The following is a 26,072-nucleotide window of genomic DNA, read 5'->3' as shown; positions in this document are numbered from 1 at the left end:
ACGCCTATGTGAATAGGGAGCCAGTGAAGCTATCTGAGATGGGGTGAGATGTGGGTGGGGCATGGAAGGTTGAGTATGAGCCCAGCAGCGGAATTCTGGATGGTCTGAAGTCTGTGTAAGAGCTGCTTGAAGATTCCAGTGCAGAGTGCATTGCTGTGGCTGAGTCTGCTTGTGATGAGTGCTTGCTTGACAGTGCGTCTGGTGTTCTGTGGCAGCCACTTGAAGATCTTTCATAGCATATGTAGGATGTTGAAGCAGGCAGCGCTCACTGCATTGACTTGTGCCACCATGTTGAGCTTGTTGTCAAGGATGACCCCCAGATTTCTGGTGCAGGGTTGGTGGGTGTTGGTCCTAGCTCTGACAGCCATCAGGTGGCATCCCACGGGGAGCTCGTGTTTCTGAAAAACAGTACTTCAGTCTTGTTGGAGTTGAGCTTCAAACAGTTGGTTCCCATCCATTCTGCTACCATGATCATGCAATTGGTGGTGGTGCTGGTGAGCAGAGACCGTTAAATCTTGAGCAGGGTAGGGTGGAGAGACGACCCCTGGGGGACTCTGCAGAGCAGGCTCTTGGTCTCAGATGTGAAGGGTGGCAGTCTGACGTTTTGGGTTCTTCTCATGAGGAAGGAAAAGATCCATTGAGTGCAGGTTCTTGGGTGTTCAGCTTGTGGTGTCTTCTGAATAATGTGTTTTGGAAGACCGTGTTGAATGCCGTGGAGAGGTCGAGTCGATGAGCGTTGCTGTTTCTCCTCAGTCCACAATGGCCCGGATGGTGTCAGTAGCTGCGATGAGTGCTGGTTTGGTGCTGTTTTTTTCTGAATCCTGATTCAATGTTGCCCAGTAGGTGGTGGTGGTTGAGGTGGGTTGTGAGTTGGTTGTTAATGGCCTTTTCTATCACTTTGGCTGGGTAGAGGAGCAAGGAAACTTTGACGCAAGGTGCTCGGTTGTCTCGGGCTGGCTGGTGTCTTCTTGAAGAGAGTGTTGACCACTTCATGCTTCCAATCTTCTGGGAATGTGGCAAATGTAAGGCAGGTGTTGGTAATGTGGGTGAGGACGGTGCTGATGGGTGATGCTACAAGGTTGTCTGCTGGGGTTCCTGACTGGATGGTCTGCATTAGTGTCACTGTATTTTATCTGATGAGAGTTTTCTATTGTCAGGTGGTAGCCTTGGTTGGTGATTAGCAGGTTTGCAATGAGATTGCTGGGGTCTGGTTGATGTGAGATGTTGCAGAATATGTTTGTGATTTTGCCGTGGAAAATGTTCGATAGGTCGTTGCAGAAAGTTTGGGAGGTACTAATACTGTTGATGGAGGCTGAGGGTGTGGTGAAGTCCTTGATGATTGAGAAGATTTCTTTGCAGCTGTTAGAGCTCCCTTGGATACGCTCAGCTAACGCTCTTTTCTCTCAATTGCTAGTGTTAGCATCTGAGTGCGGTATTCTTTGGTGTTTAGTGTCTCCCTCTCCATTCTCTTTCAAGCTGTTTGCAGTGTCGGTTGGAGTCCCAAAGGTCCTCTGAGTACCGGCTGTCCTGCTTGTTGGTTCTTCTTTGCCTGTTGGTTTTGATAGGTGTCAGGGCATGTGCTCAGTTCTTGATCCAGTTGTTGAAGTTGGTGATGTCCTTGATGATGTTTCTCCAGGATTAGGTTTCTCCATTCGGAGAATGTTGAGCTAGTTTGCTTCAGAGATTTTGCCCCACATGTGGCTGGGTAGGCTGACACTGGTGGGTGCATTAACTTGCGGTGTGTTCATTTGGAATTGGATGATGGTGTGGTTGGTCCATGTAAGCAGTGAAGTGGAGTTGTACTTGATTCTGTTACTGTTGGTAAAACTGGGGTCCAGTATGTACTGCAGTGTGGTGCCAATTACGATCCGGTAAAAAAAATTCCCGTACGACTCGTATCCGGTCTTTTTACCGTACGAATCGTACAAGTGCCGTACAAACTGGCAATCACGATATGGTAAAAAGTCCATACGAACCGCCTTGGGAATTATTCCCCACACGTCCTCGGGTCGGAAAATGTGTCCGACACGTCCTCGGACGATTTACCGTACAAACGTGAAAAGCGAAGTCCGACCGGGGAATCACGATCCGTCCCGGGCGTCCGAATGTACAACCGTATGGTTAAAAGACCGTCCGCACCGAACTCCAATAGCAACCATGGAGACGTCCAAACAGGTGCCCGGTACGCGCCGTCCCCCCCCCCAGCCCCCGCATGTACGCACCGTACCCCCCCTAGCCCCTGCATGTACGCGCCTTACCCCCCCAGCCCCCGCATGTACGCGCCATACCCCCCCGTGTATGTACACCCGAGTACGTGTCGAACCCCCCCGTGTATGTACACCCGAGTACGTGTCGAACCCCCCGTGTATGTACACCCGAGTACGTGTCGAACGCCCGTGTATGTACACCCGAGTACGTGTCAAACCCCCCCGTGTATGTACACCCGAGTACGTGTCGAACCCCCTGTGTTTGTACACCCGAGTACGTGTCGAACCCCCCCGTGTATGTACACCCGAGTACGTGTCGAACCCCCCCGTGTATGTACACCCGAGGACGTGTCGAACCCCCCCGTGTTTGTACACCCGTGTACGTTCGAGTCGTACCCCCACCCGTGTATGTAAGGTCCGTACCCCCAGCGCGTAGCAGGGCAATAGAGCTTGGCAGAGGGCACGAATTGGGTGTAGGAGAAAGGAGAAAAGGAGCTGGTCAAAAGTGGTCAGCAGAAGAGAAAGAGGGAGCAGAAGGAGTGAGGTGGGAGACTCAAGGTAAGGGAACCAGGTCCGACAGGGCCTTGACTAGTCGGAGGATGGGTCACAGGTGAGTGGGGGCTGAGCTTGGCATCTACCTAATGGGGTTGGCAGCAGCCGCCATTAAGTTAGTCCTGGGATGGTGTAGGGTGTGGTGGATGGCACTGTAGAGGTGAGGGAAGTAGAGGTGGAAAGGAGATGCGACAGGATGCGATCTGACTGCACATAGTTTGTAAATTATTGACATTGTCACACCTTTCATGTGATTAAGGTAGGGATCTGTGTACCCATCCTGAAGAAGAAGCAGCACGCTTCGAAACATGTTGACACGCGCAGGAGGTCTTGTACATTAATACAACACACCTCCACCTCACACCTCTTTAAAAATATCGGCACCAAGGCTTATTAAAATTTTTATTCCTATGATGCTAGGTATTGTTTAATGTTCCCTTACCATTCACTCCTGACCCTACCTCTCACCGGTAAACAGACATAATATCGAATTCAAAATATCGACAGGACAGAATATCGTTTTTTTAATATAGAATGGACAGAATATCGAATTGCCAAAATATAGTGGTGAAGAATATCGAAAATCAGGTAAGAAATAAAATATCAATTTAAATAATATAGAAGTAAGTAATATCGACAGTCATAATATAGTTGTTAAAAATATCGATTTTTTTAATAGTGTTTTAAGTGTTAGTATATGTGTTAAAAGTATGTATAAATTTTGGAATGTATGTTTGAATATTTTTAAAGTAATTAATTTTATGTTATTTAATTTTTGTGTAATTTAATTCCGTAGCAGGTTGTGGGTTTATAGGGGATTAGGGTGGGAAGTAATTTAATTATAGTACATTAAATAATATTTTTTAGGAATTATTAATTATTTTTAATTTAATTTTGCGTTTTACTTCTGTAGCGGGTTGTGGGTTTATAGGGGAATAGGGTGGGAAGTAATTTAATTGTTATTAGGTAATTATTAATTGGTATTGAAAATTAATTGGTTGTTGATTAATTATTAATTGGTAAATAATTTGTATTAATTGGTAATTAATTAGTATTAATTGTTTAATTGATAATTATGTTAATTGTATTAATTTATTATTTGTAGCGGGTTGTGGGTTTATAGGGGAATATGGTGAGAATTAATTTAATTGTAAATAATTAATTATTGAAATAATTTTTGTCTATTGCTCATTAATTTATTCTTAATTAATTATTAATTGGTATTCATTTTATTTATTAATTTTTGGTATTGAAAATTAATTGGTTGTTAATTAATTATTAATAGGTTATTAATAAAAAAGCATTGGTATTTATAATAAAGTAATTATTAAATATTGTTTGATTGGTAATTAATTTTAATTATTTTATTTGGTATTAATAATTTATTTATTTTTAATAAAATATTAAATTATTATTTTCCCTACTATTGCACTCACTGGAGTGGGAATAGTAATTTTTACCCCTACGCTATCCAACGCTTTCCCTACTATTGCACTCACTGGAGTGGGAATAATAATTTTTACCCCTACGGTATCCAACGCTTACCCTAGAGTTGCACTCACTGGAGTGGGAATAGTAAATTTTACCCTCCCGCTATCCAACGCTTTCCCTACTGTTGCACTCTCTGGAGTGGGAATAGTAATTTTTACCCCTATGCTATCCAACGCTTTCCCTACTGTTGCACTCTTTGGAGTGGGAATAGTAATTTTTACCCCTACGCTATCCAACGCTTTCCCTACTTTTGCACTCTTTGGAGTGGGAATAGTAATTTTTACCCTCCTGCTATCCAACGCTTTCCCTACTGTTGCACTCTCTGGAGTGGGAATAGTAATTTTTACCCCTACGCTATCCAACGCTTACCCTACAGTTGCACTCACTGGAGTGGGAATAGTAATTTTTACCCCTACGCTATTCATCGCTTTCCCTACTGTTGCACTCTTTGGAGTGGGAATAGTAATTTTTACCCCTACGCTATCCACCGCTTTCCCTACTGTTGCACCCTCTGGAGTGGGAATAGTAATTTTTACCCCTACGCTATCCAACGCTTTCCCTACTGTTGCACTCTTTGGAGTGGGAATAGTAATTTTTACCCCTACGCTATCCAATGCTTTCCCTACTGTTGAACTCACTGGAGTGGGAATAGTAAATTTTACCCTCCCGCTAGCCAACGCTTTCCCTACTGTTGCACTCTCTGGAGTGTGAATATTAATTTTTACCCCTATGCTATCCAATGCTTTCCCTATTATTGCACTGTCTAGAGTGGGAATACTAATTTTTACCCTCCCGCTATCCAACGTTTTCCCTACTGTTGCACTCTCTGGAGTGGGAATAGTAATTTTTACCCTCCCGCTATCCAACGTTTTCCCTACTATTGCACCTACTGGAGTGGTAATAGTAAATTTTACCTGCCCGCTATCCTACGCAAAAAATATTGCATTTTTTTAAAATTAATATTACGTTAATATATATGTATTATTATTATTATTTTACTTACATTAATTATTTATTAATTGTAAAGTAATTTAAGTATTTTTAAGTATGTTTCAGTTAATTACATGTTTTATTTAATTAATTTTACATTAATTTTCGGACATTTACAATAATTCGATATTGTGACTAACTATATTTTTTACAACAATATTTTGGATTCTATATTTTTGTACTTACCTGTTTGGAGATAGGGCTTCGATATTTTGGCATTCTATATTTTTACTTCGATATTTTGGCAATTCGATATTCTTCTTCTCGATATTTCGTCAGTGATCCCTCTCACCACCTCTCACACCACACATAGAGATTATATCAGTGCTCCCAGGTATTTCATTGGTAGTAGCACGCCGCGTCCCGTAGACGGATGCGTAGACCCCTATGATGAAGCATGACACCAAGGGCCCTTTTGTTGTGTTAGGGGTATTTAAGAAACACAGTGGTGCCAATTCGGATCCTGGAGAAACCGGGTACGAACCGTCGGTCGGAGCGTTTTCTCCATCCGACTCGTACCCGGGAAATAAACATTACAAACATGCAAGTACGATTCGTATGGAAACACCATTTCCGTACGAATCGTACCAAACACCGACCGACGAAAATATACATATGAATGTGATCCGGGAATGCTCCGACGTGAAGTCGGGACGCATTCAGGCTGCGGTTCACGAACCAGGAAGTACAATTCGCACCGACGTCACCCCGCACGGATTATATTTTCCGGCTACCAAAAACTGCCGGGAAATCAGGACGACGCGCACAAGGAGCAACTGTATGCGACGGACAGCCATGGACCCGAACCTACGTGTCATCCCAGCCCTCATAGCAGTCCACCTGCTCTACAGGCACCGACGCAGACGCCGCAGAAGGTCAGAATAACACCCAGGGGCAAAGGGGGGGGCAGGGGCAGGACACATAACCCCCACCCAAGTCACAAATTACACATGCCCTGGACATACCTGACCTGCAGGACCTGGTCACCTCGAGGGGGTGGGGGCGTGTCCAGCAACGCAAGCGTCCGCCACAACGGAAGTGGATGTTGACGCGAACCGGCAACACAACAATACCGGTACGTACCGTACCCACGCCTTAAGAGCGTGGGTACGGGCTGTACCACGCCCACCACTATGCCACCCCAACAATGGCGGTACGGCCCGTACCCACGTACTAAAGGCCTGGGTACGGGCCGTACCAGCATTGTTGGGGTGATGTAGGGGTACGCGTGGTACGACCCGTACCCACGCTCTGAAGGGCTGGGTACGGTGCGTACCCCTACGGCACCCCATTGGGGGTCTGCACCGTACCCAAGCCTTCAGAGCGTTGGTACGGGTCGTACCACGCGTACCCCTACATCACCCCAACAATGCTGGTACGGCCCGTACCCAGACCTTAAGAACGTGGGTACGGGCCGTACCGCCATTGTTGGGGTGACGTAGTGGTGGGCGTGGTACGACTCGTACCCACGCTCTTAAGGCCTGGGTACAGTACGTACCCAGGCCTGCAAATCGTGGCTACGGGAATGTACGGAGCGTTCACCCACCCGTGTATGAATGGAGCGTACCCCCACCCGTGTATGAATGTAGCGTACCCACACCCCACCAGTGTATGTACGGAGCGTACCCACACCCGTGTATGAATGGAGCGCACCCACACCCGTGTATGAATGGAGCGTACCCACATCCGTGTATGTCCCGACCGTATATGCCCAGACACAGGAGGGGTGTGTGCAGAGTCCTCCCAGCAGTGCCCAGACGCAGGAGGGGTGTGTGCAGAGTCCTCCCAGCAGTGCCCAGACATAGGAGGGGTGTGTGCAGAGTCCTCTCAGCAGTGCCCAGACACAGGAGGGGTGTGCAGAGTCCTCCCAGCAGTGCCCAGACACAGGAGGGGTGTGTGCCTATCACTCCCAGCAGTGCCCAGACACAGGAGAGGTGAGTGCAGAGTCCTCCCAGCAGTGCCCAGACATAGGAGGGGTGTGTGCAGAGACCTCCCAGCAGTGCCCAGACATAGGAGGGGTGAATGCCTATCACTCCCAGCAGTGCCCAGACACAGGAGGGGTGGGTGCAGAGTCCTCCCAGCAGTGCCCAGACGCAGGAGGGGTGTGTGCAGAGTCCTCCCAGCAGTGCCCAGACATAGGAGGGGTGTGTGCAGAGTCCTCCCAGCAGTGCCCAGACACAGGAGGGGTGTGTGCAGAGTCCTCCCAGCAGTGCCCAGACACAGGAGGGGTGTGTGCCTATCACTCCCAGCAGTGCCCAGACATAGGAGGGGTGTGTGCAGAGTCCTCCCAGCAGTGCCCAGACACAGGAGGGGTGTGTGCCTATCACTCCCAGCAGTGCCCAGACATAGGAGGGGTGTGTGCCTATCACTCCCAGCAGTGCCCAGACGCGGGAGGGGTGTGTGCAGAGTCCTCCCAGCAGTGCCCAGACATAGGAGGGGTGCGTGCAGAGTCCTCCCAGCAGTGCCCAGACGCAGGAGGGGTGTGTGCAGAGTCCTCCCAGCAGTGCCCAGACATAGGAGGGGTGTGTGCAGAGTCCTCCCAGCAGTGCCCAGACACAGGAGGGGTGTGTGCAGAGTCCTCCCAGCAGTGCCCAGACACAGGAGGGGTGTGTGCAGAGTCCTCCCAGCAGTGCCCAGACGCAGGAGGGGTGTGTGCAGAGTCCTCCCAGCAGTGCCCAGACATAGGAGGGGTGTGTGCAGAGTCCTCCCAGCAGTGCCCAGACACAGGAGGGGTGTGTGCAGAGTCCTCTCAGCAGTGCCCAGACACAGGAGGGGTGTGTGCCTATCACTCCCAGCAGTGCCCAGACACAGGAGGGGTGTGTGCCTATCACTCCCAGCAGTGCCCAGACATAGGAGGGGTGTGTGCAGAGTCCTCCCAGCAGTGCCCAGACATAGGAGGGGTGTGTGCAGAGTCCTCCCAGCAGTGCCCAGATGCAGGATGGGTGTGTGCAGAGTCCTCCCAGCAGTGCCCAGACACAGGAGGGGTGTGTGCCTATCACTCCCAGCAGTGCCCAGACACAGGAGGGGTGTGTGCCCATCACTCCCAGCAGTGCCCAGACATAGGAGGGGTGCGTGCAGAGTCCTCCCAGCAGTGCCCCGACGCAGGAGGGGTGTGTGCAGAGTCCTCCCAGCAGTGCCCAGACATAGGAGGGGTGTGTGCAGAGTCCTCCCAGCAGTGCCCAGACACAGGAGGGGTGTGTGCAGAGTCCTCCCAGCAGAGCCCAGACATAGGAGGGGTGGGTGCCTATCACTCCCAGCAGTGCCCAGACACAGGAGGGGTGGGTGCAGAGTCCTCCCAGCAGTGCCCAGACATAGGAGGGGTGGGTGCAGAGTCCCCCCAGCTGTGCCCATGGAAAGAAAGGGGTTGAGTACACACAGATACAATGCCCACAATTGTCAGTCAGGTGCTCAAAGATCCAGCAGAACACGAAACACATGTGTGCGAGGCTGGGAGTACACACATGCATAGTGCGGAAAAGGTAACATGTACACATGAAGTCCTGTCAATATACTCCAGTCACAAGTACAGTGACCCCCAAGGATGCCACAAATGATGCAGGTGGAGACCTTGCCCAGCATGCATGGCCAAAGTTGAAGGGGTCCGTCACATACCCAGCAAATGTAGACACAGCACTGCACAAATGTCTTCACAACACCCTGCAGGGAAGATGTCAGGGTCCACAGAGGAAGGTACACACCTTGGGACAATGTCACCATGCAGTAACAGCTTACATGAGCAAAGTTTGATAGCAAATACCGTGTGATGGCACACAGATAACAGGGTCCACCCCACGAACAGCACACTACAACATATCCCAGACACCTAACACATTATCGCCACCCCAAATCATGGAGCAGCACCACCAACAGCAATGCCAGAAAAGCAGTAGTGTGCCAAGGAAAATCAAATAGCTTTATTCAGCAATGTTCTAAAATGTATTGTATGAAGAGTTCCATATGCACAAGGCCCATAGGGCAGTCCATAGTTCCAATCCAGGTGGGGGACACATTGGGATGCGTGTCCCCTAGCTTGCCTGCACAGTTCAGACTACCTTGTCATCCACGGGGGGGGGCATCATGTGGGGGGGAAGGACCAGGCACCGCAGGGACAGGAGGGGCAAGGGTGGGTGTTGTGGGTGCAGGGACGGACGACTCCAACACAGGGGGTGGGGCAGCGCCAAAGGTGGATTTGAGCACGGCGCTGCACACTACTGCCAGGTCGCCCAGCGTCTCCCCTGCACCCGAAGGAACCACAGGCCCCAAGGAGGGGGGGGGTCGCAGGGATGGGTCGCTGCGCTACTGGGGGAGGGTGTGAACAGGGGGGGGGGACTCAACTCCCCTGCCGGTGTCCTGCCTCCACCGCTTGCGGGGTGGTGCCACACTGGGGCTGATGGACACACTGGGCAGGACTGACCCTGTGTCCGACTCTTGGCCGGGAGAGCTGAGGGGAGTGGATTTGGAGGGTGGTGGTCGTGAGGATTGTGGACACCCACTCTGGCTGCGTGTCTTCCGTTTCCCCCCTGACCCAGTGGGTGTGCCTACTTCACCCTGTGTGTGCGTGCCAGGAGGTGTGCGCTTTGCCTTCCCTGGTGGTGTGGTGCCTGTGTCTGGTGGTGTGCGTGCATGGGGACGTCTGGGTATGCTTTGGACAGGCATGGAAGTGGGAAGTGTGGATGGTTCAGGGGTAGGGGGGGACGTAGTGCTGCAGGAGACCCACTGCTGCAGTCAATGTCGAGTCTATGGACCTCAGCAAGTTGCGTTGGTCAGACTGCGCAGCTGAAATGCCCTCCATGTATGCCTCCATCTGGTTGAGCACTCGGCTGTGGCCATGGAGGACATTAAGCATCGCAGTCTGACCAACCTGCAACTGCCGCAGGATGTCCACAGACTCGGCATTGGTGGCAGCAGTGGAGACAGGGGCAGGGGGTGCGGTGCCTGGCAAGAAGGAGACACGTGGTGACCTAGCACGGCGGGAAGGGACACGAGCAAGTGGGAGGCCGGTGATCGGAATGGAGGGGGCGGGTAGTGATGGAGTGCTGGTGTCAGCTGTGGGAGCAGCCCCCGCCCCCTCGGAGAGCTCAGCCTCGGACCCGTCTGCGTCATAGTCGGTGGTGGTTTGACTGGACAGGTCCTCCGCTGCACTCCCGTCGGCCTCCGTGCCACTCGATGTGCCAGCCAACTCAGCACTGCTGGCACTTGTGCTCGCTCCCTCCTCACGGTCCATGCCAGTGTCTCCCTCGTAGTCCCCCGATGATGCTGTGGGCAAGGTGAACAGACAGGAGAAATCAGACACCTGTATACATATGTCACATGAGTCAACTCTACATAGGTCACAGTGCATAGCCTGAAAAGCAGCAAGAGTAACATCTACAATACAAGGTACATATGTAGTCCCTGCAACACACAGTTTGTTGACCCACCATGCCACTGTTAAAATATGGAGAGCATGACACAATAGCAAATAACTTGATATCAAATTGTACAGAGGAGCCAGGCTCTGGGGACAATCTAGCACAGCATCTGCGGCACACAGCGAAGCCAAGAAAGGGATGAGCAGGAACCATGTCTATCAACTCTTGGGACATGCTGCAAAGGTAATACTGAAAACCATGGCCAACATGACTGGGGCACTGCACCTTGAGTGTTTGGCCACACAAACATCACACACTGGCCAGACCGAGCAAGGAGACTTCAGGTTTGGACATGTAGGCCTTGCCCGCACCAACCCCCCCCCCCCCACCTGAGACAATGTGATTGAGACAGAGAAAGTACTTACACCTCTTAGTCTGGGATGAAAACACATGGCCTGCAATTAATCCTGATCGCACACAAACTACCCCTGGTGCGCCTGTCCACATATATCACTGACAAACAACCATCATCAGATAGTTGTATCAAGACACACAGGCACTGGCCCCTGTGAGTATGCACCAGCTAAATTAGGTCACCCTGTACAGTGGACACATGTAGCACAGTATACGTGAATACAAATGAGGCCAGGGTACTATGCCACAGGGCCCAAACTATGCTGAAGACACCGAGAATGTCCACATTGTCTGATGACACACATGATACCTAGGAAAAGGTGCCCCAGGGGACTGTAGTGGCCACACTACTCCATGGCCCTGGATGGATATGACTGGAACACAAGCCACCATCCCTGCACTATGCATATCTCACACTCAAGCACATCATGTCAGAGGGCACAACATTCGACATGCAGGCAGTAAGGCAGTACACATGAAACACACACTCCCATGTCGGGACTCAGCATCAGTGCCAACTAACATGGACCCCACAATGACAGAACTGGCCAGGGCACAGGCAACGTGCAAAAACCTGTTACACTCCACCCCCACACATGATGCTGCAAGCATTGGGCACTTGAAGTAACTGCCAGCCTAGATGACCTTGTGCAAGAGTGACTACACACAGACCAGGGAACACATGGCAAGGAGGGGAAGGGAGGAAGAACAGACCCGCTTTACTTTGGGGAACAGGATATGCACTGCACATTTAAACCCTGGCAGTGTATCCATGCAACTGCGCACTTCCAAAAGCTGGTCACACACAACAAACACACATGTACCTATCCCCTTCCTGCTGCTGCTTCTCCAGTAAGCGCCTGTCCAAGTCGGGGAAGACCACCGCCAGCACACGCTTATGGATGTGGGTCAGACGCCGGCGCCCACGGTTTTTGTGGCTCTCAGGTGAGTCCCCCAGCAGGACCCGTGCGATCCTCCGCGTCCAGCACCGGATGTCCTGCCAGCGTTTCCTCACCTGGGCTAGGCGCCGCTTCCGACCCTCCGTCCTCCTCACGGCACTGACGGCTTGCTTCCAGATGTCCCCCTTGGCACAGACGCCTACCTGTGAGGATGCAAAAGTGACAATACATCAATCCACCTTATCAATGATACAGAGACACACATATTACAAATTATGCATGTTTGAACTGGCCATAGTATGCAGCCAACTCATTGCACATTTGTCATAGTGACATCATCCTCCTTGGAATGGGCAAATGCAGTAGGTGCCATTGAAAGTACACAGGTGGCATGAGGGGTGCAACACAATCAATGATGCAGGCTCACACTGTGCATCCCAAGCTACAACAGGAATCTGAACAGTACCCCTAAGCAGTCACATGCCCCAGCCCACTTACGCTACCTCAGCAGAGTACACAGACACACACAGGCACTGAACAATCACCTGGCATTGGCAACTGCCGCTACAAACCTCACTCTGCACATGTGCCACTAGGCTGGGGGTGTCACAGATGTGGGGCTGTCTCAGCACGGCAGACATCCAGCACAGCTCCCTGCTCACATCAGATGGGCAGGGTGTATCCATCCCACATGCAGCTGGGGTGCAGCACTCCACATATGCACACACCCACATGACAGGGGACTCACACACACACACCAATGTCCAGGGGATGACCACATCATTTGGACACTCTCACCACAGGTACACTGAACAGACACACATCTGTGGGTACTGGCACCTGTCACCCTGGGGGGAGCACAGACTCACATCAGGACTGTAGAAACAACATTTCCAGGAGGATTAGGCAGTCCGAAAGCGGCATGCACCATGCAGTGATCGTCACAGTAAGCACCATGCTAGTGCGTTGTGCACACAGGAACTACAGCATGCTCTGCATGGGAGACATGAGCCCTTCCCCCCCCTGGGAACCACTATGACGAACCCTGAATGTCTGTCACACCTGGACACAATGCCAGAAGTCACAGTCACAAAAAGGGGCACAGTTTAAGCTAGTGGAGTCTGCACTCACCTGCTCCCCTGGTCGACCATACAGCTTGGTGTACTGTGGGAGGATCACATCCAGCAACGCCATATTCTCCTCCATGGTGAATGGCTGGGCCCTCTCCACAGACCTGGACATGGTGCCAGAGGAATCACAAGCAGCAGCAGTGTTGTGGAATGAAAGGATGTGCAGGCAAGTGCTCTCTCAAGGGACCTGGCTGCCTTATATCTTCCTTGCTGGCCTGTTTCATTGACAGGAGTACAGATTGATTGGCTCAGTCACATTTGCATCCTACGTGTCGTCCAATCACTTTAAAACTACCCCAGTGACAGGCTTTGCATGGTTTAAAAATTGAGCATGATGTAATGTCAACAACCACATTGCAACAAAGTATATTGTCTCCAACCGACTTCTGCTGGCCACATGATGCAAAATTCAAATCTGAAACTCGGTCTCCATGACAACCAGCATGCATTTAGGCCCCTATACTTGTCCCTCATGTGTCCCCTATGTCAATCCTATGTCACAACACAGGTACGATGCGTTCCACAGCCCTAGGGCACCCCAAATGCATTGCAACGGACCGTACACGCGTGTGTACGGTCCCCATCACTATGGGAGTGCTGGCAAATGCGTACGCCACAGTGATACGCACCGTACACGCGTGTGTAGGGTCCCTATCACTATGGGAGTGCTGGCGTATGCGTACGCCATAGTGATACGGACCGACCCTCCACACGCGTGTGTACGGTCCGAACTACTATGGCGTACACGTACGGCGAGCACCCCCATAGTGATAGGGACCGTACACACGCGTGTGTACGGTCCGAACTACTATGGCGTACATGTACGGCGAGCACCCCCATGGTGATAGGGACCGTACACACGTGTCTGTACGGTCCGAACTACTATGGCGTACATGTACGCGAGCACCCCCATAGTGATAGGGACCGTACACACGTGTGTGTACGGTCCGAACTACTATGGCGTACACGTACGGCGAGCACCCCCATAGTGATAGGGACCGTACACACGCGTGTGTACGGTCTGAACAACTATGGCGTACACGTATGCGAGCACCCCCATAGTGATGGGGACCGTACACACGCGTGTGTACGGTCCGAACTACTATGGCGTACACGTACGCAAGCACCCCCATAGTGATAGGGACCGTACACACGCATGTGTACGGTCCCTATCACTATGGGGGTGCTCGCGTACGTGTACGCCATAGTAGTTCGGACCGTACACACGCGTGTGGAGGGTCGGTCCGTATCACTATGGCGTACGCATACGCCAGCACCACCATAGTGATAGGGACCGTACACACGCGTGTACGGTCCGTATCACTATGGTGTACGCATACACCAGCACCACCATAGTGATTGGGACCCCACACACGCCCTCAGAGCGTATGTACGGTGCGTTTCACACCTGACAGTGGTGACAGGCGGCACACAGGAAGGAATTGAGCTGTCATACATGGCCAAGGCTGGACATCAAGGCATTGTCTGTGCAGTACTACATGTGTCGGGCACAGGTGGGTCAGGCTGTGATGTGGCACCATACTCCTGAGGTGTGAAGCTAATTACAGTATGATGAGCTGTGTACACATGTCACGTGTGATGGTGCCCTATGTGCCACACATCCCCTTCACTCCTTTGACATGTGTGCATGTAGTACAGACTTGGTGGGCCATGCGTCACTGGCATGGCACAGTCACCGACACCCGCAAATGTCCCCTGATGCCAGGTACACGGAATGTAACTCTGACAAGTGAATGCCCGCGTTGCACGCTGTAGCTATGTCATGTGTGTGTCATGTGTTCCCATAGGTTTGCTGTAAGTGTTTGGTCAAATGCATCTGCAGTTGCTGCAACCAACATGTGTCTGTGTGTAGATGGGCATGGCACACTGTTACGCACACCAGCACACATGTGTAATCCGACGTTAGGTGTGTATGTATGCATCGACACAGAGTTCCAAAACAAGGACATATCTGCATACTCTCAATGTATGTGTGATCAGTCTTGACATGTAATCCTTCATGGCAAGGTGTGTGGTCTGTCCTTATTCTATGACATGTGACCTGTGCCTCTAGTGTTCCGCAACCTGTCTGTACAATAAACATCCTTCTTCTGCACATATTTGGATGTCTGTAACTCTTGTAATGCGTCTGCCTGGTCACTTACACTGGCCCACAGCTAGTTTCATGGCATGGCATATTGAGGTTGAGAATCAACGTTTGTAGCTGGCTCTTGGTAGGAGTGTCACATGCCTGGCATACGTGTCCAGGGCATATTGCACAGACCTGACTCTGTATGTAGCATATGTGTACTGTACTCACTCTTCATTGTCCCTTCTAATTCACTGCAGGGCTCCGCCTCTCCCTCGAGCAATTCCGGACTTGGCTGACCTGAGGGAAAATGACTGTATACGCCGCTACCGCTTCCCCCAACGTTTTGGACCTGACGACACGGCTGGCACCACACCTCTAACCGCTACACAGGTATCCTACTGCACTGACACCCAAGATGAAGGTGATGGCAGCCCTACATTTCTTGGCCACGGGTACCTTTCAACATACCATTGCCCATGTCGGTGGCATGTCCCAAACCATGTTCAGCCGTGTTCTGCATGATTTTTTAGAGGCCATGTTGGAGCACCTGGATGAGTTCATTAAATTCCCAACTCCTGAGCAGTTGACAGCTGTCAAGCGTGAGTTCTATGCCCTGGGAGGGATGCCCCATGTCATTGGGTCCAAAGATGGAACACATGTGGCTTTGGTACCACCACAGGCACAGGAGGTAGCCTTCCGTAACCGCAAGCATTACCACTCCATTAATGCCCTTGCGGTGTGTCTTGCCAACATGGTGATTTCACATGTCTGTGCTCGTTTTCCAGGATCAGCACACAATGCCTACATCAAGAGGCGTAGCAGGGTGCCTGAAATGATGCTGCAGCTGTGCAACGAACGAGCATGTATTGTTGGTGGGTATACTCTGGCAGTCCTGTATTTAACGTCATCTTCCTGTCTTACTGCTTCTCCTGACCCACTCTTGTCCATGATGTTTCCATGTAGGGGACGCTGGCTATCCCAACATGCCATGGCTGATCACGCCTCTCCGCAACCCCAGCACGGCTGCCGATCACCACTACAACAACGCCCATGGGCGGACCAGGTGAGTGATAGAGAGGACGTTTGGCCTCCTGAAGAGCCGATTCCGTTGCCTCCACAAGACCGGTGGCGCACTCCCATATGCACCGGTGAAGGTCTGCAAGATATTCCTCATGTGCTGCATGCTGCACAACATGGCAGTGGAGAAAGCTGTGCCACTCATCCTGGATCCAGATGAGCAGGACCATCCACCCGTGGAGGATGAAGGGCTTGGTCACGAGGCAAGTGATGTGGTGGAGGAGGAGGCGGTAGAGGACATGCGTAGTCGGCTCATATGCAACTTCTTTACTTAGTGGTGAGTTCCAGTGTCTGAGTGTGCACGCATTGGGCTGTGTGTGGCAAGTGTTGCAATGTGTGTGTCCATCTGCATGTCTTCCAAGTGAGTCAGAGGTGTGTTTGATGTGTCACTCGAGTGATGGTGCAATAGAAGAATGTTTTTCCAGAGTCATCATTGTCACCTAGCATGTTGACAACCTAATACGTGTCGAGTTCATGCACATGCATGCGGATGTGCTTCTTTTGGCTGACTTCTGGTGTGTCTCCCATCCACAGGTACTTGCGCATGCTGTCTGCTGGTGGCATTGTTGTGCTCCTGCCATTCCTCATGAACACAGCAACATGTGCTGAATCAGCGTTACATGCACGGACAAGTTCGAAAATCCCCTTCGGGTAAGGGATGCCGCACGGCCTTTTGGGGGTGGTATTTGTTTTGAATGTGTTTGCACTGCTCCTGTTCATGTTTGGATACTTTACATACATGTAGAATCACCATGGGGCACATGACATGGAGCAGAATTCACCTGAATTGATGGTCAGACTTGGTGACAGTCATCTGTAATGGGATTGTGGATTGTGATGGAGCCATCAATGTGTGTAACACTGCCCTCGGAAACATACGGGTTGCACCGGGTTGACATGGTGTGTGAATTCCCCATTAGGGGCTCAATGGTGTATAGCAGCCTCTCCGTGAGCAGCAGGGGGTGTTTAGCTGTAACCCGTCACTTGTGTGCCAGTGCCATGGATTTCCAGCATCTGTGGTGGTAAGGGGGGTGCCAGTGTTGGTCCCACGTGTTCATCCACATGACCTGTGTATGTGTTGACAGAGTTGCATTAGCATTCCGACACACATGAGTAATAAAGGTGTCCCTCTGCCTCCAAGGTGCCTCATCTCTGTCAATGGTGGTCTGTTGCCACTGTGCATGCGGCATGTCTGGCATTGTTCTCAGAGATGGTGCATATGAGTCTATGTGTAGAGTAGCAAGATGCAAGCTGTTTTTCAGGGATTAGATTCTGTATTGTGCATGATGTCCATGGCTGTGTAGGTATTGTGGCATGTCAGTCTCCACGACGGCCACTGTGCTGCATGTGAATCCATTGTGTGTGTGTGCCATGTTGAACCAGACATTCCTTCCTTGACATACACCTTTTGCATAGTTCCTTCCTGAGATCCTTGTCTTTGTGTGCTACTTGTGGCATTGTTTCCTTGACATGGCGCATGCTGCTGCAGACCCTGCAGCAAGGGCACCCAGTGTCCACGCAAACGAGCTGGTGTTCATCATGGATTGCTTGCTGACATGTGCTATGCTGATCAGCAGCATCTGTGCCTCATGCGGCAGCACACTCTGCATTATGCACAAGATCCCCAGTTCCATCCACCTCAAGGCAAGAGGGAGACCATCCCCCAGGTCAACTACGATATCCGTGTCTAATCCTACCCTGCACTCTACGGACATGTGCGTTAGAAATCCCATGATACTTGTCCACATCCAGGGTGCATCTGCACAGCTCTGCTACTACATCCGGCGACCAGGCCACATCAACGTCAAACAGAGATGGGGGGAGTGGATCACTGCCAGCTGCAGGATGACCTTCTCAATCCACGCACACACTCAGGATGCAGCCCACAACCACAACACAACCTTGTGGCACTGTGATCCAACACCCAATTGTGCCATCTCCATTCATCCAACCTTGGCTGGCACACCATTCTCCACATCCACCTGACTCAAGCATGCAGGACATGGTTCTGCCACGTGTCTACACATACCTGGGACTCACACCCCAGGACACTCCACATGATCCCTGACCTCTGCGCATGACTGTTGCTCTTCTAAATAGGTCTGTAGGCACAGTTGTGCGGGCACCCCCTCAGCTGGTTGGGCGCATCACGGGTGAGTATGGTGCTCCATGTCTGTCTTGGATGGTACATTGTGACCCATGTGTGTCCTGTGCCAGACTCAGACCCCAGGGTATGGATGTTTGGAGTTACTTCTGAAATCAGGCATGGTTTGACTTTACAACACACACATGCAGTGGAATAATGCAAACTGATGGCATCATCTTGTGATTGTGATGATTTTTATTGGTGCTGGGGTACGTGTTTGGGGGGGTGACAAGAGGTGCTTGGCGGGAGTGTAGAATCCAAAGTTCACAGGGGGAGTTGGTATCCTGCCATTGAAAGTCATCAGAGTCTGTGCCACAGTCTTTGTCAACATTGGTCAGACAGTGACCAGCAAGGCCATGTGGCAGAGAATGTCAGTTGCTGCTGTGCTGCTGTTGGGCCAGAGGGCCAGGTGCCAGGCCAGGTGACCTGGGAGATGGTGATGTTCCGCTGACTCTCACGGTCTTTTGCATGGACGACCCACCTTCCTGCGGGGACCCTCAGAAGCAGGCCTTGACGATGCTAGGGACGCTCCGTCAGATGAATCCTCCTCCTCCTCCCTCCCTGTTTCTGGTGCTGGTCTACGCCTGGTGGCACATGGAGGGTTTGCCAGGCTTTGGGCGATCTGACGGAGTGATTGGCTCACGTCCCTGTGCACCGCCAGGAGCTCTGCCAGTCTTGCCTCCATCCGTCCATGGTGTTGTAGATGACTGGCATGATGCTCGACCTGCAGGGTCTTCATCTCATTGAGGGTCTCCACTACCTGGTCGATGCCTCTGGAGTCACGCCGGTATGCGTCTAGGATGTTTCTGACGTGTGACATTGCCGGGTCCTGAGCCAACTGGGCAGGTTCGCGCCTCCGCCGTCCTCCACTCCCACCACCCCTGCCCACTTGCGCCTGGCCTGCCGTTGTGGGCACATCGGGTCTCCGGGACCCCTGAGGGATGGCATTTGCGGTGTCGCCTGCCTCCTCCTGGGTGCCCGGAGAACCTTGTCCCTCCTGGACAGACTGGCTGTGTTGTTGTGTGCGGGCAGGGCTCCTGGGTGTCTCCTGGGATGTGGCAGGAATGGGGATGGTGGTTGGCACAGTTGTACCTGACGCAGGTGCTGCAGGTGGTTGGACACCTGAGGGGCCAGGTTGGTCTGGGTCATCCACGGAGTGGTGAGAGTCGTCGCTGCCGGTGGGGTCCTCTTCACGCAGAGCCTGGTCCTGTGAGTCTTCCCCCCCCAGTGTTGGGGGGAGATCGACGACGTTGACCTGTGTGTGAGAGAGACAGTGTTAATTGTGTTACATGCGACATCCATGTTTAATTCATTTTTGATTTGGCACAGTTCCTCTGGGTGGTTGGATTTGGCTAGCATTCATCTCACAGTGCACTTGTGCATGGGTATGTCCCTAGGCCACAGCTTTCGACACTTTACCTATGTGTGACACAATCTTAGTTGATGCATCTTTTGGGAACGCAGTCAGCAGTGTAGTGAGCGGGCGTAGCAAGCCATGCAGAGCCGCCTTACGTGTTGCACTGTACGTGGCCAAATGTTGTTTTTTCCATGCTATTTGAGAATGCAGGTAGGTAACTTAACAATTTGTGACAGGGTTCTGACAAACACAGTGAGTGGGTATACTGGGTGTAAGGTTCTGTTTGTGCCTGCAGCACGGATGTACTCGTGCACAGATTGACACATGGCCCAGTGTTTATCAAAGGTTGAAGGGGGGGTTCATGCAGTGCCAAACCTTGTCTACATGCACACAGTCCACCTGCTGACGAGCGAACATGGCCACACCACCCAAGGGTGATTTGGTCTCCCTCTGTCTCCCTTTCTCCCTCCCTCTATCAGCCTCCTCCCTCTGTCCGTCTCCCTCTATCTCCCTTTCTCCCTCCCTCTGTCAGCCTCCTCCCTCTGTCTGTCTCCCTTTCTCCCTCCCTCTGTCAGCCTCCTCCCTCTGTCCGTCTCCCCTTCTCCCTCCCTCTGTCAGCCTCCTCCCTCCCTCTGTCTGTCTCCCTGTGTCCACCTCTGTCTCTGTCCCTCTCTCTGCCCTCTCCCTCCCTCTGGGTGTCACCCTCTGTCACCTCAGCCCAGCTTCCTGGGCACACACAGTTTGCAGGTCTTTCAAAGGCCATTGGCTTGTTCATGTGGGTTTGTTTCTTCTCTGCCGGCACCCATTGGGCGGAGTGTCTGAGTCTGGGCTGCTGCTGTGGCGGTGTGTGCTGACACTCTTTCAGTGTGCTGCGTCTTCATTAGCTGCTGTTATGTGCACATTGTGCCTTCATACCCATGTCGTCCTGCAACGCGGCCACCATTAGCAGGCAAAACAGTACTGTGTGGGGACACAATGTTTGTATGGCTGTGCCCTAAGCCATATGGGCTGAGGGCATTGTTGTGTGCTTCAGAGTTGCTCTATGTTAGTTTTGAGGCCCACCCTCCCGGCATCGGGGACATCCTGTCTTGTGTTGGTGTTTTGTGTGGCCTGTGACTTGGCATGGCCTTGCTTGGGGCATGGGGCATGGAGGCGCTAGTGGCATGTGTGTGTTTTTGGAGTGTGGTTGTGTCCGGTGCTGGCTTTGGGGGGGTTGCGTGCATGATTGGTATTTGGGTTGTATATGGCATTCCCCCCATGTGAGGTGAGTTGTTTGTGTACTCACCAGGCTCTCGGACTCCTTCTAGTCCGTCTACTCCCAACGGCGGCAGTGTGGCCATCACCTTCTCCTCCCAGGGATGGTAGTGTACCGGTCTGCGGGACGGACCTCCTCCAGTGATGTTGGCCTGGTTGTGGTCGTCCGTCATTTTGCGGTGGACCGTCCTCCGCAGATTGTACCACCTGGCTTGGCACTCATGCCTGGTCCTTCTGGTGGCCCTAACAGCATTCACGGAATTGACTATCCTCTCCCACATGGCAGATTTTTCGGATATGCTGGTCCGTCTGACCAATGTTCCAAAGAGCTGTGGCTCGACTCTGATGATTTCGTCGACAAGGACCTCCAGCTCCTCCTTTGTGAACTTTGGATTCTTGTTAGTGGGCATGGTGTGGGGTGTGGGTGTGGATGGTTGTGGGGGTGTGGGTGTGGATGGTTGTGGGGGTGTGGGTGTGGATGGTTGTGGGTGTGTGAGTGTGGTTGTGCAGGTGTGTGTGTGTGAATGTGATGAGGGTGTGTTTGTGATGGTGGTTGTGTGAAGGAGTGCAAGTGTAAGGTGTATTGATGGTTGAAGTATGGTGCAGTGCGTTGTCTCTGGGGTCTGGCAGCAGTGGATCTGTTGCAAAGGATCATGGTTTGTATGTGTTGGGCCTTTTTATTGGTCCATTTGTGGGTGTGGCTGTGTTTGAACTTTGGGTGAGTGTGTTATAAGGAGTGGTAGTGGTTTGGGCCTCTGTTTAGCTGTTTGTCAGTTGCAGGTCAGTGTATAGGATGTATTTGGCCTTGTTGGATATGTTTTGTGGTGTTGTGTGCCTCGAATTGACTCTCCTTGTGTTTTTTTGGTTTGTCCTGGTTCAGTAGGAGTGTTCTTTGCGTCTGTACGGTGCGTACATGGGCCATGTTGTTGTACAGTGCTGTCCTTTGCTATGGCTTAGTACGACTCGTACATGCGCGATGTTGGGTGAGGGTGCTGGTGTGTGGGCCTGGGGTAGGGTGCGTACAAACACTGGCAGGGTGTTGGTCCGCACCGTCCATCGGTGGTGGTGTTTCGCACCGTACATACAAGTGGGGCTGGGTGTAGGGTCCGTACATACACGGGTGGGGAGTTGGTACGCTCCATGCATACACGGGTGGGGGTACGGTCCGTACATGCACGGGTGGGGAGTTGGTACGCTCCATGCATACACGGGTGGGGGTACGGTCCGTACATACACGGGTGGGGGTACGGTCCGTACATACACTGGTGGGGTGTTGGTACGCTCCATTCATACACGGGTGGGGTGTGGGTACGGTCCGTACATACACTGGTGGGGTGGGGGTACGGTCCGTACATACACAGGTGGGGGTACGGTCCGTACATACACTGGTGGGGTGTGGGTAAGGTCCGTACATACACGGGTGGGGAGTTGGTATGCTCCATGCATACACGGGTGGGGGTACGGTCCGTACATACACTGGTGGGGTGTTGGTACGCTCCATTCATACACGGGTGGGGGTACGGTCCGTACATACACTGGTGGGGTGTTGGTACGCTCCATTCATACACGGGTGGGGGTACAGTTCGTACATACACGCGTGGGGAGTTGGTACGCTCCATGCATACACGGGTGGGGGTACGGTCCGTACATACACGGGTGGGGGTACGGTCCGTACATACACTGGTGGGGTGTTGGTACGCTCCATTCATACACGGGTGGGGGTACGGTCCGTACATACACTGGTGGGGTGTTGGTACGCTCCATTCATACACGGGTGGGGTGGCGGTACGGTACGTACGAACATGGGTTGGGGGTGGGTATGGTCCGTACATACACGGGTGGGGTGTGGGTACGGTCCGTACATACACGGGTGGGGAGTTGGTACGCTCCATGCATACATGGGTGGGGGTACGCTCCATGCATACTCTGGTGGGGGTTCGGCGCGTACATCCGCGGCCTGGGGGCGTTCTGCGCGTACATGCGGGGTCTGTGGTGGGGTGTTCGGCGCGTATGCGGGCACATGTCTCCATGGTTGCTAAGGGAATTCGGTCCGTACGGTGTTTTTTCCATACAGTTGTGAAATCGAAAGGACGGGAGTGATCGTACTTGCGCGAGGACGTGTGGGGAAATGTTCCCGATGTGATTCGTATGGAGTTTTTCCCATGCGAATCGTACTTGGCAGTTTGTACGCTACTTGTACGATTCGTACGGAAAAAAATCCGGATCCAATTCGGACGGGGGAAATTTTTCCAGGATCGGAATCGGACCCAATGTGTTTCCCACCAATGTAGGAAACTCACATGACCTATGAACAAACACATTTAACTGCAATCCTCCTTGGGTGGATTTTTCTTGTTTATCAAAAGATGCGACAGGATAAGCAGGTAAGGAGCTGGGGAAGGCAGGAGTCGGGAAAGGAGCGGTGGAAGGCTGCGGGGGGCGTGACAGTGGGGGCAGAAGGCCTGAAATGGTGAAAAAGACACAAGAAAATGAGTGGAAAGATCAAAAGGCACAAGGGTTGAAAGAGAAAGCAAGCAAGTAAAGGCCTTGACTGGTCAGAGGACCGGTCATAGGTAAGTGGGGGCTGGACCTAGACACCTGCCAATGGCAAATCTCTTACACACGTTGCCTTTTATTTTTGCCAAAAGAAGTTTTTTTATTGTATACTTATTATGATTTCTGTTTTTCATTGGCATATGCGTGGCATTTGGTCTGGCTTTGGTTTATCTTGGAAATAATCCAGGATGAACTATTGTTTCTCCATGTTATTCACCAAGCTAATTCTTGCTATGAATGGGGAATCCTCTTGTGCTCCACAGGTAGACTGTTGTCAGGAGATGCTGGAATCCTGCCACTTGGAACACCAGCTGAAGGAATCCCTTCACACTCAGGATCCTGATAAGTGGTCTTTCTACAGTATTCATCTGGCCCCCAGCACCGTCAGCTACTTTTCCTTCCACCCCACAATGATACATTGTGTACCATTTGTCTGCCCTTTTATCTGATTATTATTTGCAATGGCCAATCCTCTCCTTAAAAAATAATTTGGAGGTATAGTGTCTCAACAGTAACTTTATGGGTCCTTCTTTCTGTGTGTAAACTTCTTGAAAGGGTAAGAGGAGAAGTCAATCACCAAGTCTTAGTTTCCGTTTTTAAGAAGATGATTTCCAAAGAAGATTCTTGGTGGGTTGAACAGGCTTCTGTCAACACGTGTTACTGCCCTAAAATGTTTTGTAGAATCATTGAGGTTTCCTACCACTCCTTATGTATTTGCAGAATGCTAGCCTTTTATGACCCAGTGAGCATTCCATCCAAGTTTGGAAAGCCACGGGTCCTGGCTTACTTCCAGAGATGCATGTGGAAGATATTGATGAGCAATATCACGCTCTGATTTGCTAGCCGCGGGATGAACGTCTCTTATTGGAGATTTAATTGTCTCAGAATTGTTGGAGTCACCATTTTGGCCAGTCAAATGGAGAAGAGCTTGTGGATGTATGATGAAGGAATAGTGAGCATTTTGAAAGAGTATGTGTCTCCTACCTACCATGTTGTGTCATATATGGAAGAGCAGGATGGTGAAGTGTCAAATAAATGCACGGGGATAGCGTGGAGGATGGAGACCAGCTCCCCAGCAGTAGAGAAACAAACATATTAGTGAGAGCACCCATACTAAAGTGCTGATCAGCACAACACCTTTGTCTGTTTGGTCTGTTCACCTTGCACCAGGACACAACAATTTGTGATATAAAAGTAAATCCATAGGTGGTGAGAGCTCGGCTGCACTCAGCCATCAGGAGAAGTGCCTCAACCAGCAAGAACCCCAGCTGTCGTCACTTGAGGTGAGTGGGTGCAAAGGATCCATTTCATATAGCGTACCGAGAAGGGATCGCAGACTGTGGGATTATGGGACCATGAGAATTTACCAGTGATCTTCCTTGAAATTAGTCAGCTACAGGAACCAATTGTTACAGTTGACCGTCGATTAATTATGCTTACTTGTTTAAAAATTGTAACGGCCAGCTCATCCTGGGGTGGCCTAGCAATGACGGCAGAGCGCTTTGCTAAATAACAGAACCCCTTAGGCGTCCAGCGATCAGCCATGCTGCACCACAATGGATGGGACAATTTACAATGATATGACAGGGACTGGGTTCTGTGCCGTGAGGATAGCCGGTAATTATTTTATGGGCCAAATTACGTGAATGGCTATCGAGAGAATTCCTGACAGTTTCATATTTCCTAAAGCTTAGAAGGGCTGGCGTAGAGTCACTAACATATCAGCCGGTTGCACCTTGTGTATTCAGTGAATGAGGTATTTTGGACAGGTTCTATTTTTATAGTTCACAGGTTGGACTGCACTGTTCCCATTGGAGGAGGGTCAAGATTGATTTGCATATGGCTGGGTCCAAACTGAAGTGGCAAAGTGTGCAAAATAATGCTGGACTGGGATGAGGCCCAAGTAATTACTAGTGGCTGAGATTAATTCAAGCATTCTATCCATCACTTTTTTTTGTCATTTATAATTTTTTATATCACCTCTAAAATTACCAGCTACAATTGTTCATTTTAATATTTCACCAAGTAGTGATGAGAGGAATCAATGATAATTTGAGGCCAGAACCCCGGTACTACTTTACTTCCAGTGTTTTGTCCTTTATATGTAGTACTTATATTTTGATACTTACTGATTGGCCCTTATAATCATACTATTATCACTGACCAGCCATTTTGATGACACTTTACACATCAAAACTGGAAGGAGCAGAGTGACATCACCACCAAATTGACTGAACATTTTGTACGTTTGAACCACACTGTGGATGATCTACATTGGACCATAATAGAGCAAGTTAAAACAGGGTCCAATTCATCGAAATTACTGTTTGAAAAAGAACAGCGATGGATTTATCGCATGTCCACACATCTAGTGGGGTTAAACGACAATATCCCGTGGGGATCGGTCATGAGACGCAGTAACTGATTGTCTAGTTTTCCCTCCTATAGTAATACTCTATTGTAATTCTGAATTCTATTTTAAGGTCTACTGGGCTGCTTTCCACCTAAATAATGAGGGCTGTTTGTTACACCCTTAGTTGGGCTGATTTACTACCA

This window comes from Triturus cristatus, chromosome 1_1 (assembly GCF_964204655.1).
Source record: "Triturus cristatus chromosome 1_1, aTriCri1.1, whole genome shotgun sequence".
Lineage (NCBI taxonomy): Eukaryota > Metazoa > Chordata > Amphibia > Caudata > Salamandridae > Triturus > Triturus cristatus.
The sequence above is the reverse complement of the archived record's forward strand: the minus strand, read 5'-3'. Positions refer to the sequence as shown.